This window comes from Hippopotamus amphibius, chromosome 2 (genome assembly GCF_030028045.1).
Source record: "Hippopotamus amphibius kiboko isolate mHipAmp2 chromosome 2, mHipAmp2.hap2, whole genome shotgun sequence".
In the NCBI taxonomy this organism is placed as follows: domain Eukaryota; kingdom Metazoa; phylum Chordata; class Mammalia; order Artiodactyla; family Hippopotamidae; genus Hippopotamus; species Hippopotamus amphibius.
Window position 1 is genome coordinate 146,162,359 of NC_080187.1, and position 13,877 is coordinate 146,176,235.

General features: G+C 42.7%; 1 protein-coding gene across 3 annotated transcripts in view; it reads left to right on the top strand.

Annotated features, from left to right (window-relative positions):
- Positions 1-13,683, top strand: part of LOC130844035 (vacuolar protein sorting-associated protein 33B-like) — a 39,779-nt gene extending 26,096 nt beyond the window's left edge. For all 3 annotated transcript variants that reach the window (XR_009051138.1, XR_009051139.1, XR_009051140.1), the window contains 2 exons: positions 1,513-1,613; positions 10,556-13,683. The gene's annotated coding sequence lies outside the window, so the exon portion shown is untranslated. The remainder of the gene's footprint in view (positions 1-1,512; positions 1,614-10,555) is intronic.
- The last annotated feature ends 194 nt before the right edge of the window (positions 13,684-13,877 follow it).

The following is a 13,877-nucleotide window of genomic DNA, read 5'->3' on the forward strand; positions in this document are numbered from 1 at the left end:
TGAGGACCTGCAGAAACTGGAACTGAATACATTGTGAGCAGGAATGCAAAATGGTCTAGCCACGTTGGGAAGCAGTCTGACAGTCCCTCAAAAGGGTAGATGTATGGTTACCATATGACTCAGTGATTCCACTCCTAGGTATGTACCGGAGAGAAACGAAAACAGGTTCACACAAAAGCTTGTATGTGAATGTTCATAGCAGCATTATTCATAACAACCAAAAAGTGGGAACAACTCAAATCAAACCCATAATAAAATTCCAAAAATTGGCAATAACTGATGGATAGATAAATGTGGTATATTTGTACAATGGAATATTATCTGGCCAGTAAAAAGAATAAAGGACTACTATGTATAACAACGTGGATGAACCTTACAGACATTATGGTCAGTGAGGGAAGGCAGACACAAAAGGCCACATAGTGTATGATTCCACTTATATGAAGTGTCTACAATAGGCAAGAATATTTCGTTACACATTAAATCTAGAGACAAAAGTAGGTTAACAGTTGTCTAGGCCTCAGGGGAGAGGCTGTGGGAGGAACCGGAAGTAGCTGCTAAAGGGAACAAGGTTTTCTGGGGGGACGTTGATAATGCCATTTTTTTTTTTTTAAAATTTTATTTATTTCTTTTTGGCTGCGTTGGGTTTTCGTTGCTGCATGTGAGCTTTCTATAGTTGCGGAGCATGGATTTCAGTAGTTGTGACTTGAGGGCCCAGTAATTGTGGCACACTGGCTTAGTTGCTCCGAGGCATGCGGGGTCTTCCCGGACCAGGGCTCAAACCCATGTCCCCTGCAGTGGCAGGCGGATTCTTAACCACTGAGCCACCAGGGAAGTCCCGGTGAGAATGTCTTAAAATTGATCGTGGTGATGGTTGCAGAACTCTAAAAGCCATAACAGTAAGTCCTCTCCATATGAACGAGGTCCATTCTGAGAGCATGTTTGTCAGTCCAATTTGCTCATAAGTCCAACAAAGTTAACCTAGGTACCCAATTAACATAATCGGCTATATCGTACTGTACTGTAATAGGTTTACAATACTTTTCTCACAAAAATGCATAAAAAACAAACATAAAAAATAGAGAAAATATTTTAAACCTTCCAATACAGTACCTTGAAAAGTACAGTAGTACAGTACAACAGCTGGCATACTGGGGCACATTCACGTCTTTGAAAGTTCCCAACTTGAAGGTTTGTATGTAGGCGACTTACTGTAAATTGTATCCATTAAAGAGTCTGGTCAATTACAGATTGGCCCTGTCCTTTTCCTTTCTCCAGAGGTGGTCTAAGTTTCTGGGGGCAAAGAGGAGGAAGGGAAACTCAGGTATCTGTCTGGCTCTGAAGGAGGGCTGTCTGGTCCTCAGAGCTGGGCTTCCATCCTCCCTAACTCCCCTTGGGGACAGCGGATCCCTAGAGCTAGTGTTTGGCAAGGCTGCCACAGCACATGGGTTTGGAACCCCAGCATGTGTGAGCTCACGGTGTTGTTTATACTGCATTGTGCTTTTGTTCCAGTGTCCTGGTCGTTGCCTGGGTCGCGCTGTGAGGATGCAGCAGCAGCATATCGTTTGTCAACACCCCAACAGTTCTGAGTCTGGCTGTGATGACAAAAGGAGGTACCGGCCCCACCCTAGGGCAGCACACACCCTCTCCCACCTCAGATAGTGACTTTGACCGCCTGAAAATGGCATCATCTCTGCTGTGTACCACCTCTCATAGTGGAGAGTTCCTGCTAAATGATGGTTTCTCATAGTGCCATCCTCAATAGTATGTATTATACCAATTAGTATGTAAATACTAATTAACATGTACTCTTTATAATTACAGATCATTGGGATGTCGAACATATAGAGACACCCCAAAGAGAAAGAAAAAGTAGCATTGGGAATAGACAGGTTCTTTTCCCTTTATATACAGAGTTGATGAGGCCTAAGAATATTTCATTACACATTAAATCTGTAACCTAGTGTTTTCACTGAACTACTCTATTCCTTTGTTTAGAAACTGTTTAATGAGGAGATTGGCACAGTGGGTTAGCAGAGAATAAAAGTAACTTTTCTCTTATTTAGGGCCTTAAACAGGAAAAAAATGCTTTTCTCTTTGATAAAAGTCTCAGCTGGTAGATGGTTTAGGGGAAGAAGAGCTTTGTTCCCTGAGGTCACTCAGAGGTCACCCAGACCTCTTCCTTCTGGCGACTCTACCACCCGGGAGGAGCGTGCTCCAGCCAGGGAAAGTGAGGAGAGAGCCGTGAGGGCACACTAATGGGGAAATTTGGAGTTCTACCATGCTCTTCTTGTGTAACCTTGGACTACCTAACCTCCTAATCTGCACAGTGGGGTGTTACTGTCTGTGTGAAATTGTGGCTGGGAAGTTGGTGTTTTTGTTTTACTGAAGTATAGTTGATTTACAATGTTTTGTTAATTTCTGCTGTACAGCAAAGTGAGTCACATATATATATATACACATATATATGCAGTCTCTTTAAAAAAATATTCTTTTCCATTCTGGTTTTCATAGGATATTGAATATACCTTTCTGTGCTATACAGGAGGACCTTGTTGTTTATCCATTCTGTATATAAAAGCTTACATCTGCTAACCCCAACCTCTCACTCCATCCCTCCCCCAATCCCCTCCCCCCACCCCTTCGCAACCACAAGTCTGTTCTCTTAAGTCCATGATTCTGTTTCTGTTTCATAGATAGGTTCATTTGTGTCATATTTTAGATTCCACACATAAGTGGTACCGTATGACATTTGTGTTTCTCTTTCTGACTTACTTCACTGAGTATGATGATCTCTAGTTGCATCCATGTTGTTGCAAATGGCATTATTTCATTCTTTTTTATGGCTGAGTAATATTCCATTGTATATATGTACAATATCTTCTTTATCCATTCCTCTGTCGATGGACATTTAGGTTGTTTCCATGTTTTGGCTATTGTGAATACTGCTTCTATGAACATAGGGGGCAGGTATCTTTTTGAGTTATAGTTTTGTCTGCATATATGCCCAGGAGTGGGATTGCTGGATCATATGGTAATTCTATTTTTAGTATTCTGAGGAACCTCCACACTGTTTTCCACAATGGCTGCACCAAACATACGTTCCCACCAACCGTGTAAGAGGGTTCCCTTTTCTCCACACCCTCTCCAGCATTTGTTATTTGTAGACTTTTTAATGATGGCCATTCTGAGGGTGTAAGGTGGTACCTCATTATAGTTTGGATTTGCCTTTCTCTAACAATTAGTGATGTTGAGCATCTTTTCATGTGCCTATTGGCTATGTGTATCTCTTCTTTGGACAAATGTCTATTTAGGTCTTCTGCCAATTGTTGGATAGGGTCATTTGGTTTTTCACATCACTTGCAGATATTCTCTCCCATTCTGGAGGTTGTCTTGTGTTTGGGAAGTTTTGATTAATTGGTTTAGAGCGAAGCACGTAAGCAGCCTGGGTCATAGCAGATGCTCAGTCTGTGGCTCTTCCTTCCTCCTCCACATCGTGAGTCTTGCTGGAGAAAATGAGATGACCTTGACGATTGGCTCAGTTTCCATTTTGAGCCTTCAGTAAGGCTTGGCAGTGTAGTGTCAGCTGCGTTTCCTATTCCTGACAATTCCAGCCAGAACCATTCTCCTCCAATGGAAAAGTTTGGAACAGCTGCCCATATTCCCAACAGAAAACCTATTTTCCAGTTTTCCTCAGAAGATAGAGACCACACACAGATTGATATGTATCATCCCAGATGACTGACTTTGCATGCTCAAAGATATATTTCTATGACAAACATTTAAGTGGATTGAGCTTTCTTTATGATATCCTGGACATATTTTTCTGACACTTGTTTTTTCTGCACATCAGTACAGTATAGACTTTTTTCCCATCCAAGTATGTAAGAATCACTTTATTCTTTTGAATTATTGTATTTAATATTACCTCACTCCATTGCTGATGGGCATTTGATTGTTTCCAGTTTTTCGCTATTCCAAACAAACGCTGGGGCGAACATCCTGGAACGTATATCTTTATACACAAAGGGTAATATTCTTATACATTACGTTTTAGATATGGACTTGAATTGACAGACATGCTCATTCGGGTCCTACTCAATTACCCTCAAAATGTCTATACAATAGTATATGAGAGTCCCCCTTTCCATCAACTTTATACAGGTTTTCAGTGTTTTAAAGTTTTTGCCTATCAGATGAAAAATTATATCATACTGTAATTTGTACTTTTCTGGTCACTTTTTATATATTCTTTGGCTCTTTGTAATTTTTTTTGGCAACCCATCTACTTTGTTCCATCTTTACCACCATCACCCTTGGCCAACCCATTGATCTGGTCTCCCCCCATCCATCCATGCTCCTTTCCAACCCAGTCTCCCTACTGCAGCCAGAGTAATCTTTTTCAGAATGCAAATCTGATCATAACACTACCACACCCCATCTCCCTGCTAGATTAACATCACTTTAGAGGCTTCACTTGCTCTTAGGGAAAAGGTTGACCAAAATCCACAGTGTGGCCTCTAAAATATTGCACAGTCAAGTCCTACCTCCCTGCAAAGCCTCAGCCAAGACCTTACTCTGTCTCACTCTTTGTGTTCCAGCCACATTGTCCTTCTTTCACTAGCAGCAAAACATATAATGGAGAGGATAAAAGGCATGGAAGGGTCTATCAGGAGGATATCTGAATAAGTGGGGTTTTAGAGAAAGAGATATAGAAATGAACTGGAAGGAGAGACATTTTTAAAAGAAATAATAAAAGAAAAATTCCTAGATTCAAGTTGCCTTTCATTTTCTCTATTATTTCTGCTTCCTCCAAGGTTGGCTGTTTGGTTTTATCCTAGTGCTTTTCTTTCATGCTGTTAGTCTTCCCCAGATCTGGTGGTTTATGGAAGAAGGACCAGGTTAGTTTAGAGAGCTTCTGTGGGTTTCTTTTGCAGTTTTCTGGCCTCATTTCTACCACCACCCCCGTCCAAGGCCACTTCTGCTGACTGGGCATGCTTCCTGTGGGCTTGCTGAAGGTAGGTGAGGAATTAAATCTCAGTTTACAGTGAAGCGGGCAGACTGGAGACCCCCAGTTGCTGTAGTAGGGCCTCGGCAAATATTAGAGGGTGTTTTACAGGGAGTAACTTTATGAGTGGCCATGGGTAGAGAATCACCGAGGAGCAGGCTGTCTGTTATCCTATTTTATCGGCCCTGGGAAGGGTTTGGGAGGTGTGGTTGCCATTGAAAAGTGTTATAAACGGAGTGAGAATTATCAGGGTAGAACTAGCCCACATTATGGCAAGAAGACAACATGGTGATCTGAGGAAATGCTTGAGGACCCAGAGAGTTTGTTCCCCAAAGGGGCAATTCCTAACCTCAGCCATGAGTCAGAATTCCCTGGAAAGTTTCTTCAAAATAAAGATTCTTAGTCCTCCACTGGGACTTAATGAATTAGAATCTTTGAGAGGGAGTGGAACCTGGCAATGTATATCCCTTTGTGTGTGTGTCTTTTGTTTCTAATTCTTTCTTAACCTACATCTTTTTTTTTCCAATTTTTTATTTTTTATTTTTTACGATAAACTGCATATATTTAGAGTGCACAATTTGTATCCCAATCTCCCCATTCATTCCCCCCCCCAACCCTCCCCGCTTTCCCCACTTGGTGTCCATATGTCAGTTCTCTACATCTGTGTCTCTATTTCTGCCTCGCAAACCGGTTGATTTGTACCATTTTTCTATAGTCCACATATATGTGTTAATATACGATATTTGTTTTTCTCTTTCTGACTCGCTTCACTGTGTATGACAGTCTCTAGGTCCATCCATGTCTCTAAAAATGTCCCAGTTTGATTGCTTTCTACAGCTGATTAACCTACATCTTTTTAAAGCTGCCCACAGACTTCTGATAATAAGCCAGACTTGAAATCTACTGCCCTACAGAATCCGTCGTTCCACCTGGCTGATTATGAGAGGTGTTTCATGAGGGAGGAGCAGAGCTGGACTGAATAGGAATGAGAAATTGAGAAAGACTAGTAAAAACAGGCTTACTTTATGATTTCTGCTGCCATTTCTACTTTCATGGTTTACATAAAAAAACACATGAGCTCCAATAGTGTGCACAGTGTTGGTGCCCAGACTGTGTCCCCATAGCTCAGGCATCCCTATACCCTGCCCCATCCCTGGCCAGAAGGAAGTGAAGCTGTCTGCTAGACTGATCTTGCATTCTTTTACTGGGTCCTCAAAGACCAACCTCCTGGGTTTCAGTGCCTGCATTGGTCTCCAGCTCCCTGTGCCCCTCTCATCTTTTATATTTAGGAAGTTACATAGTTTCTTCTGACTTCCCACTGGCCCTGTCTTCTATGGAAGCAGAAAAAGAGGCTGTATTAGTTACGGTCCTTTGGGCTGGCACAACAAAAGTCAACTTGGAATGATTTGTGCAAAGAGGGTGGGAGATTTCTTATTAAGATAGGACGACCATTCTTACATGCAACAATTTGGTATCTTTTAAAATGTATTCTTTGAGTATTCTTGGAATATTTGTTCAACTGTTTTCAGTAGGAAAGCTGATCTCTGCATAGGGGATGGCTGAAGAGTACTCAGTCTCTGCCCTGTTGTCCAAAGCAACTCATCTTTTGGCCTCCTGAGATTCATACCCTCTAGGGAAAACAAAACCCCTGCAGTTAACAGGACACCCTCATCCTTTAGCCTCTTAGAAATGTTATCAACAGTTGGATGTGACAGTGTTGTTTAAGTAAACCCTTTGATAGAGTTTCCCCCTCCTGGATAATCAAAGTCTTGCTTCCAGCTATGTGTAATACTCTCTTCTTAGAAAAGTTCAGGGGATCAGAATTGTCTCCATCTTATTAGATTTCCAGTGGTGTTTCAACACTCCTTATAGGTTATGTGCGCTGATAAGGAGCCTTTTATAGGAACACAAAAATGTCTCAATCCAAAGGGATAATGCCGTCAGAGCTCGGGAGGGACAGTAACCAAGAAATGAGAAGTCATTAGGGTTATTTCTCCTTTTGTCTCTGCAGCTCTGTGCATTTCTGCTTCGTTCTTTGGTTCTTCCTGAATGTTATTTTTTCTACTTGTCTGGCCCATGTGGCAGAGTGTGGCCACCACTACTCCAGCCTTCATGTTTATATGTCTTGTTCCTGCAACTTCCAAATTCCTGGGAGAGAGACAGTGATTGAACTAGTTCAGGCTAGGGCCCTCTTCCAGCCTTTGGGCATGAGGAGCCCTTCTCACATAGTACAAATACATCCGTTCCAGGAGCCCTGCCCTGGGGAACAAGGGCAGATACCCCAAAGTGGGCCCCAAAGTGGCTCACCCTCCATGGTAAATATCTTTTCAAAAATCAGAGGGCATTCAACAGGCACATGAAAAGATGCTGAGCATCACTAATCATCAGGGGAGTGCATATCTCCACAGAATTAGAACAAAAAACTTTACAATTTGTGTGGAAACACAAAAGACCCTGAATAGCCAAAGCAATCTTGAGAAAGAAAAATGGAGCTGGAGGAATCAGGCTCCCCGACTCAGACTATACTACAAAGCTACAGTGATCAAGACAGTATGGTACTGGTACAAAAACAGAAATGTAGATCAATGGCATAGGATAGAAAGCCCGGAGAGAAACCCACACACATATGGTTACCTAATACATGACAAAGGAGGCAAAGAACATACAATGGAGAAAAGACAGCCTCTTCAATAAGTGGTGCTGGGAAAACTGGACAGCTACATGTAAAAGAATGAAACTAGGACACTACCTAACACCATACACAAGAATAAACTCAAAATGGATTAAAGACCTAAATGTAAGACTGGACACTATAAAACTCTTAGAGGAAAATGTAGGCAGAACGGTCTATGACATAAATCATAGCAAGATCCTTCTTGACCCACCTCCCAGAAGAATGGATATAAAAACAAAAATAAACAAATGGGACCTAATGCAACTTAAAAGCTTTTGCACAGCAAAGGAAACCATAAACAAGACAAAAAGACAACCCTCAGAATGGGAGAAAATATTTGTAAATGAAGCAACGGACAAAGGATTAATCTCCAAAATACACAAGCAGCTCATGCAGCTCAATATCAAAACAAAACAAAACAAAAACAACAACCCAAACAAAAAATGGACAGAAGACCTAAATAGGCATTTCTCCAAGGAAGACGTAAAGATGGCCAACAGACACATGAAAAGATGCTCAACATCACTAATCATTAGAGAAATACAAATCAAAACCACAATGAGGTATCACCTCACACCAGTCAGAATGGCCATCATCAAAACATCTAGAAACAATAGATGCTGGAGAGGGTGTGGAGAAAAGGGAACCCTCCTGCACTGTTGGTGGGAATGTAAATTGATACAGCCACTATGGAAAACAGTATGGAGTTTCCTTAAAAAACTAAAAATAGAACTACCATATGACCCACCAGTCCCACTACTGGGCATATACCTGGAGAAAACCATAATTCAAAAAGATACATGTACCACAGTGTTCACTGCAGCATTATTTACAATAGCCAGGACATGGAAGCAACCTAAATGTCCATTGACAGATGAATGGATAAAGAAGATGTGGCACATGGATACAATGGAATATTACTCAGCCATAAAAAGGAATGAAATTGAGCTATTCGTAGTGAGGTGGATGGACTTAAGAGTCTGTCATACAGAGTGAAGTAAGCCAGAAAGAGAAAAACAAATACCGTTTGCTAACACGTATATACGGAATCTGGAAAAATGGTACTGATGAACCTAGTGGCAGGGTAGGAATAGAGATGCAGATGTAGAGAACAGAGTTGAGGACACTGTGGGGAGGGGAAGCTGGGACGTAGTGAGAGAGTAGCATCGACATATAGACACTACCAAATGTAAAACAGATGGCTAGTGGGAAGCTACTACAGAGCACAGGGAGACCAGCTTGATGCTTTGTGAAGACTTAAAGGGGTGGGATATGGAGACTGGGAGGGAGGCTCAAGAGGGAAGGGATATGGGGATATATGTATACATGTGGCTCTTTCACTTTGTTGTACAGCAGAAACTGACACAATATTGTAAAGCAATTATACTCCAATAAAGATTAAAAAACAAAAAACCAAAATGAGGTATCATCTCCCACCTGTCAAAATGTCTGTTGTCCAAAAGACAAGTGATAAATATTGGTGAGGATGAGAAAGGGGAATGCTTGTGCACTGGGGAATGTAAATTAGTATAGCCACCGTGGAAAACAGTATGGAGATTCCTTAAAAAGTTAAAAATAGAACTACCAGCTCATCCAGGATTCCACTCCTGGGTATAAATCTGAAGAAAATGAACACACTAATTCAAAAGGATATATGCACCCCAATTTTTGTAGCAGCATTATTTACAGTAGCCAAGATGTGGAAACAGCCTAAGTAGCCATCGACAGATGAATGCAATAAGAAGATGTGGTGTATGTATATACAATGAAATACTGCTCAGCCATAAAAAATGAAAACAAATGAAATTTTGCCATTTGTGACAACATGGATAGACCCGGAGTGTATGTCTGCTTAGTGAAGCAAGTCAGACGGAGAAAGATAAATATCATAGGATATCACTCATGCGTGGAGCCTGAAAAATACAACAAATGAATGACTGTAAGAGAAGCAGACTCATACACACAGAAACAGACTAGTGGTTACCAGGTGGGGAAAGGGGTGGAGGAGGGGGCAAGACTGGGGTAGGGCACTGCGAGGTGTCCACTACTAGGTATAAAGTAAATAGGACACAAGGATGTAGTGCACGGCACCGGGAGTATAGCCAGTATTCTACAATAACTTCCACTGCAGCATAAACTACACAAATATTGAATCACTCTGTTGTTTACCCGAAACTAACATAATATTGTAAATCAGCGATACTTCAATTTAAAAAATTAAGTACTTACTGTGTAGGTTAGTTGTGAGGATTAAATAAGTCAATCTCTGTAAACTATTTGGAAAATTCTCTGGCGCATGGCTGTCCAGTCAACGTACACGTACAGTGGACCCTTCTCGACAACAACAGCAACAAGAAACCAGAGGGCGCCACCTTCCTGGTCTGTGTTGAAGGCTGAGGAGGCTGGAGAGAGACCTCTTCCCAAAGGTCTTTGGCAGCTCTCACTACAAGTCATCGTGTGTCCTAAATGGACACCAGAGCACTTGTCACAGCGGACGAGATTGCTCACAGACAAATTCACACTCACACCAGAAGGTATCGAGCGCTCATGTAAACAAGGCTGAAAGTTTGTGAACAAATGTGTCCTTCTTTTCTTATTTGTCTAAATGATCTGCTGCAGCTCATCTGGAGAGCATCTCTTTTGAGTCGCGTGCTTCAACGTGGTGTCAGAGACGCCACAAGGGGTTTTCTTGCCTGTTTTAAGGGCATGATTCCTCCACCACTTTGCCTGGAACAATGCAGATCAGTTTGCTGCTGAGTAAGGTCCTAAGTGTCAAACCTTTAACATATTGAAAATAGAGTGCTTTCTACCAGCAAGAAGTGACACCCCACTTCTCCCATGGCGCACTTTTTGGTGATGTTTTTTCATTCCAGACCCGCCTTTAGGAGGAACTGCTCGTCGGGGGTTTGTGACGCATGTTGGCGCGCAGGCCCTTGGAGACCCTGTATGGCAACCTGTGGCCACGGCGTCCAGGCTCGGAAGGTCGACTGTGTCCACGCCAGCAGCTGCAAGCCGGTGGCTGAGAGACTCTGTGTGCCGAGCGAGAGACCCACCTCCTGGCGGCACTGCCTTGGGCCTTCCTGTGATAGTACGTACCCCTCTCAGGTACCACGACCGCCCCAAAGCCTTGTCCAAACCAGACCTCGTGCAGCCAGCCTTGTCCGGGTCTCGTCTGCAGGGCCATTCTGAACAGATGTGGTATCTTGGGACATTAGGAGATTAGCTGCTTTGATGTGGGTGCAACTCAGTGTTCTTTAGAGAAAAAAACAGTAGAGTGGGTAGGGTGGTCAGTGGCCTTCTAGCAAGCACTGGTAGCCTCTCCCCAGACTCCCTTCTGCTTGGAGTTTCAGCGCCTCAGACAGGGCTTCCGCAGATGGGATTGGGCAGGTTTGCAAATGTCCTGAGGTTATATATGAAATATAATCATATATTTTTCTAGGGAGCCAGACCATAGCTTTGATGAGGTTCCCTGGGGTCCATGACACCCCAAAAGCTAATGCTGCTGTCAGCACTGGGAGGAGCAGGTGGCTCCAGGGCTGTGAAGTCCCCAGAGGGCAGTGAGAGGCCACTTGTCCCAGCTAAGGAGTGAATCTAGGGCACTTCTGACTCCAGTGCAAAGCAGTGGCCCTAACCCAAGCCTAGTTTTTTTGCTTCAGTCTGTGATCTCAATTTCTGCTTTTCATAGAATCAAGTGCTTTTTTAAAAACTAGGTCTCTGATGAGCTATGTGTTAAATGGATATATATATATATATATATATATATATATATATATATATTGCAGGAGAGTGCACAGACACAACCCACTACTGTACGTTTGTAAAGCATCTTAATTTGTGTTCGCTAGACCTCTACAAACAAAGGTGCTGTCAGTCGTGTCAACAAGGATAAAACTTTGGGAGGGGGAGTCGTAATGCTGCTGTGAAGATAAAATAAGTATGTAAAAGCTCGTTTCCACATGTAGCTGGTACAAGAACATGTATTTCTTTTTTCTTTTTTTTTTTTTTTGGCACATGGGCTTAGTTGCTCAGCGGCATGTGGGATCTTCCTGGAGCTGGGATCGAACCCGTGACCTCTGCATTGTCAGGTGGATTCCCAACCACTGCGCCACCTAGGAAGCCCAAGAACATGTATTTCTTAAAAAAACAAAAACAAAGAAAAGAAAAACAAAAAAACAACTCTAGATTCTGCAATCAAACAGAAGTCAGTGCAGAATCACCACTGTTAAAATTTGGCATTGTCCTTTCCCCATGGCCAGTTTTTAATTCCAGCTCTTTTAAATGGTATATTCCAGGACTAACATAAAATACCATAGCAGGCAGGCCATTGCACTTGGGACCTCGTCGTGTTCTTCTAATCAGGAATTCACCAAGATCACCTGTGCATTGTCACGAGCTGCCTCTCCCAGTGATTTGTAGTCTAGTCCAGAGTAGCACATCCTGAAGCACTTGGGAAGCACAGCAACAGATGACTTCTCTCAGCTTTAGGGTTGTAACAGGTTTATAAGACATTTACATTGTAGAAGCTCTGGTCAGTAGTTGTTAAGATGCTGGCTCTAATGGCATGTTATAGATCCTTACGTTCAGTCTGTGAAAAGGAGACAGTCACTCTGGACAGGCTCGTAACCCTGACTGATCCACGGGTCCTGGGGGGATGGTATCTTGTCCTTGCCCTTAGAGAACCTATGGGAGAAAACAGAGTAAACGTTGCTGCCATTGTCATAACTATGGAAATCGATCTGAGACCAAATGAGGCATCTTGGAAATCAAAGGAGAGGGAAGGTTAACCTTTTCTACTGATTTTGAAGTACGTTCAAAGCGTGCTTTTAAGAGCTGTGAATGAGATTTTCTAAGCACTATTCTCTTGCACACAAACAGAGAAATCAAAGCCTTATTAGACCTAATTTATGCATAAAATAGTATTCCTAAGGATTTTTATTTTGGAAAAATTAGAAGAAAGTAATCTAACTATGAAACATGATAGCTGAAAGGAGTTGTTTATACTAAATAATTGTTTTCATTTGAACTGATTTTTCAGTAAATCCAAAGCGCGTTAGGGTTGGGCTGGAAGGTACAGTTGGGCTGAGGGGTTAGAGTTAGGATTTGGTGAGCAAGTTTAGGGTTCTTTTTATTTTGGGGGTTGGGTTAGGTGAGGCGAATGGAAGGTAAGTTAGGGTTAAGGCTAGAGTTGGCTCTGTGCATTAGGGTTAGGTCAGAGTTGGCTTGGGTTTGGATCGGCCAGTGCTGGTGTTAGTGATGGTGTCAAGGTGGAGGTTAAGTTTGGAGTAGATGTTGCTGCTGAAGGAGTTTGGGACCAGTATTCAACTGTAAATTCTAAAGCTGATGTGGTGAGGGGGCTCTTTCCTTAACATCCTACCAGTTATGGCTGTAGATGGCACGCAACCCCAAATAAAGGGTCGTACTTGTTTACTCGGGGCCCCCGCTGCCTGTACGCATGCTGCCTGTAGCCTGTTGGCAGCAGAGTTACCCGAAGCAGGTGTGCTGACCCTCGTCCCTGGTCACTCACACGTGGACAGTGGGTTCTGGCTTTGGATCTGCCTGTGGACCAGCTCGCTGAGTCTCTCTGCCATATCCTGAGCCCCAGGCCCCCTGTTCTAACTGCAGGCTCACCGACCCTGGGATGAGCGACGCAGCGTGCGGAGGGCTTGGTGGTGGGAATGGGGGCGGGGACGTGGCGGGGACGTGGTGGGGACGCCCCAGCCCGTGAGTTGTTCATCATCCATCCCACTTGGTGGTTCAGGCTTTTTAAGTTAAAAGAGAGATCATTTGTACACTACTCTTTGTATATATTTATTATATGACGTAAAGGTGCAATATTTTATTTTGTACAGTATGTAATAAAGACAGGGGACATATATTTTTCTTATTAACAAAATCTCTTATTAAATTGCTTCAGCTTTGTATTCAAAGTTGCTATTTTTCATTTGCTATTGTACTTTTTGTCTTGTTATCATTCAAATGACATTCCTGCATACTGGATTTTACCACTGTTTCTATCACAGAAGAGTTAATGTTTCCCTTTCATGCTCCTGACTAGGAATTCAGATAATAAATGTACTTTGATTATTCAGGGGCACCCTTCTAAATGCAGGTGACTCATTTGCATTCTGTTTTTGGTGGCCTTGGGTCATCTTGGCTGTCTCTTTGTGAGGCCAGGAGCAACCCTGCTGCGCTCTG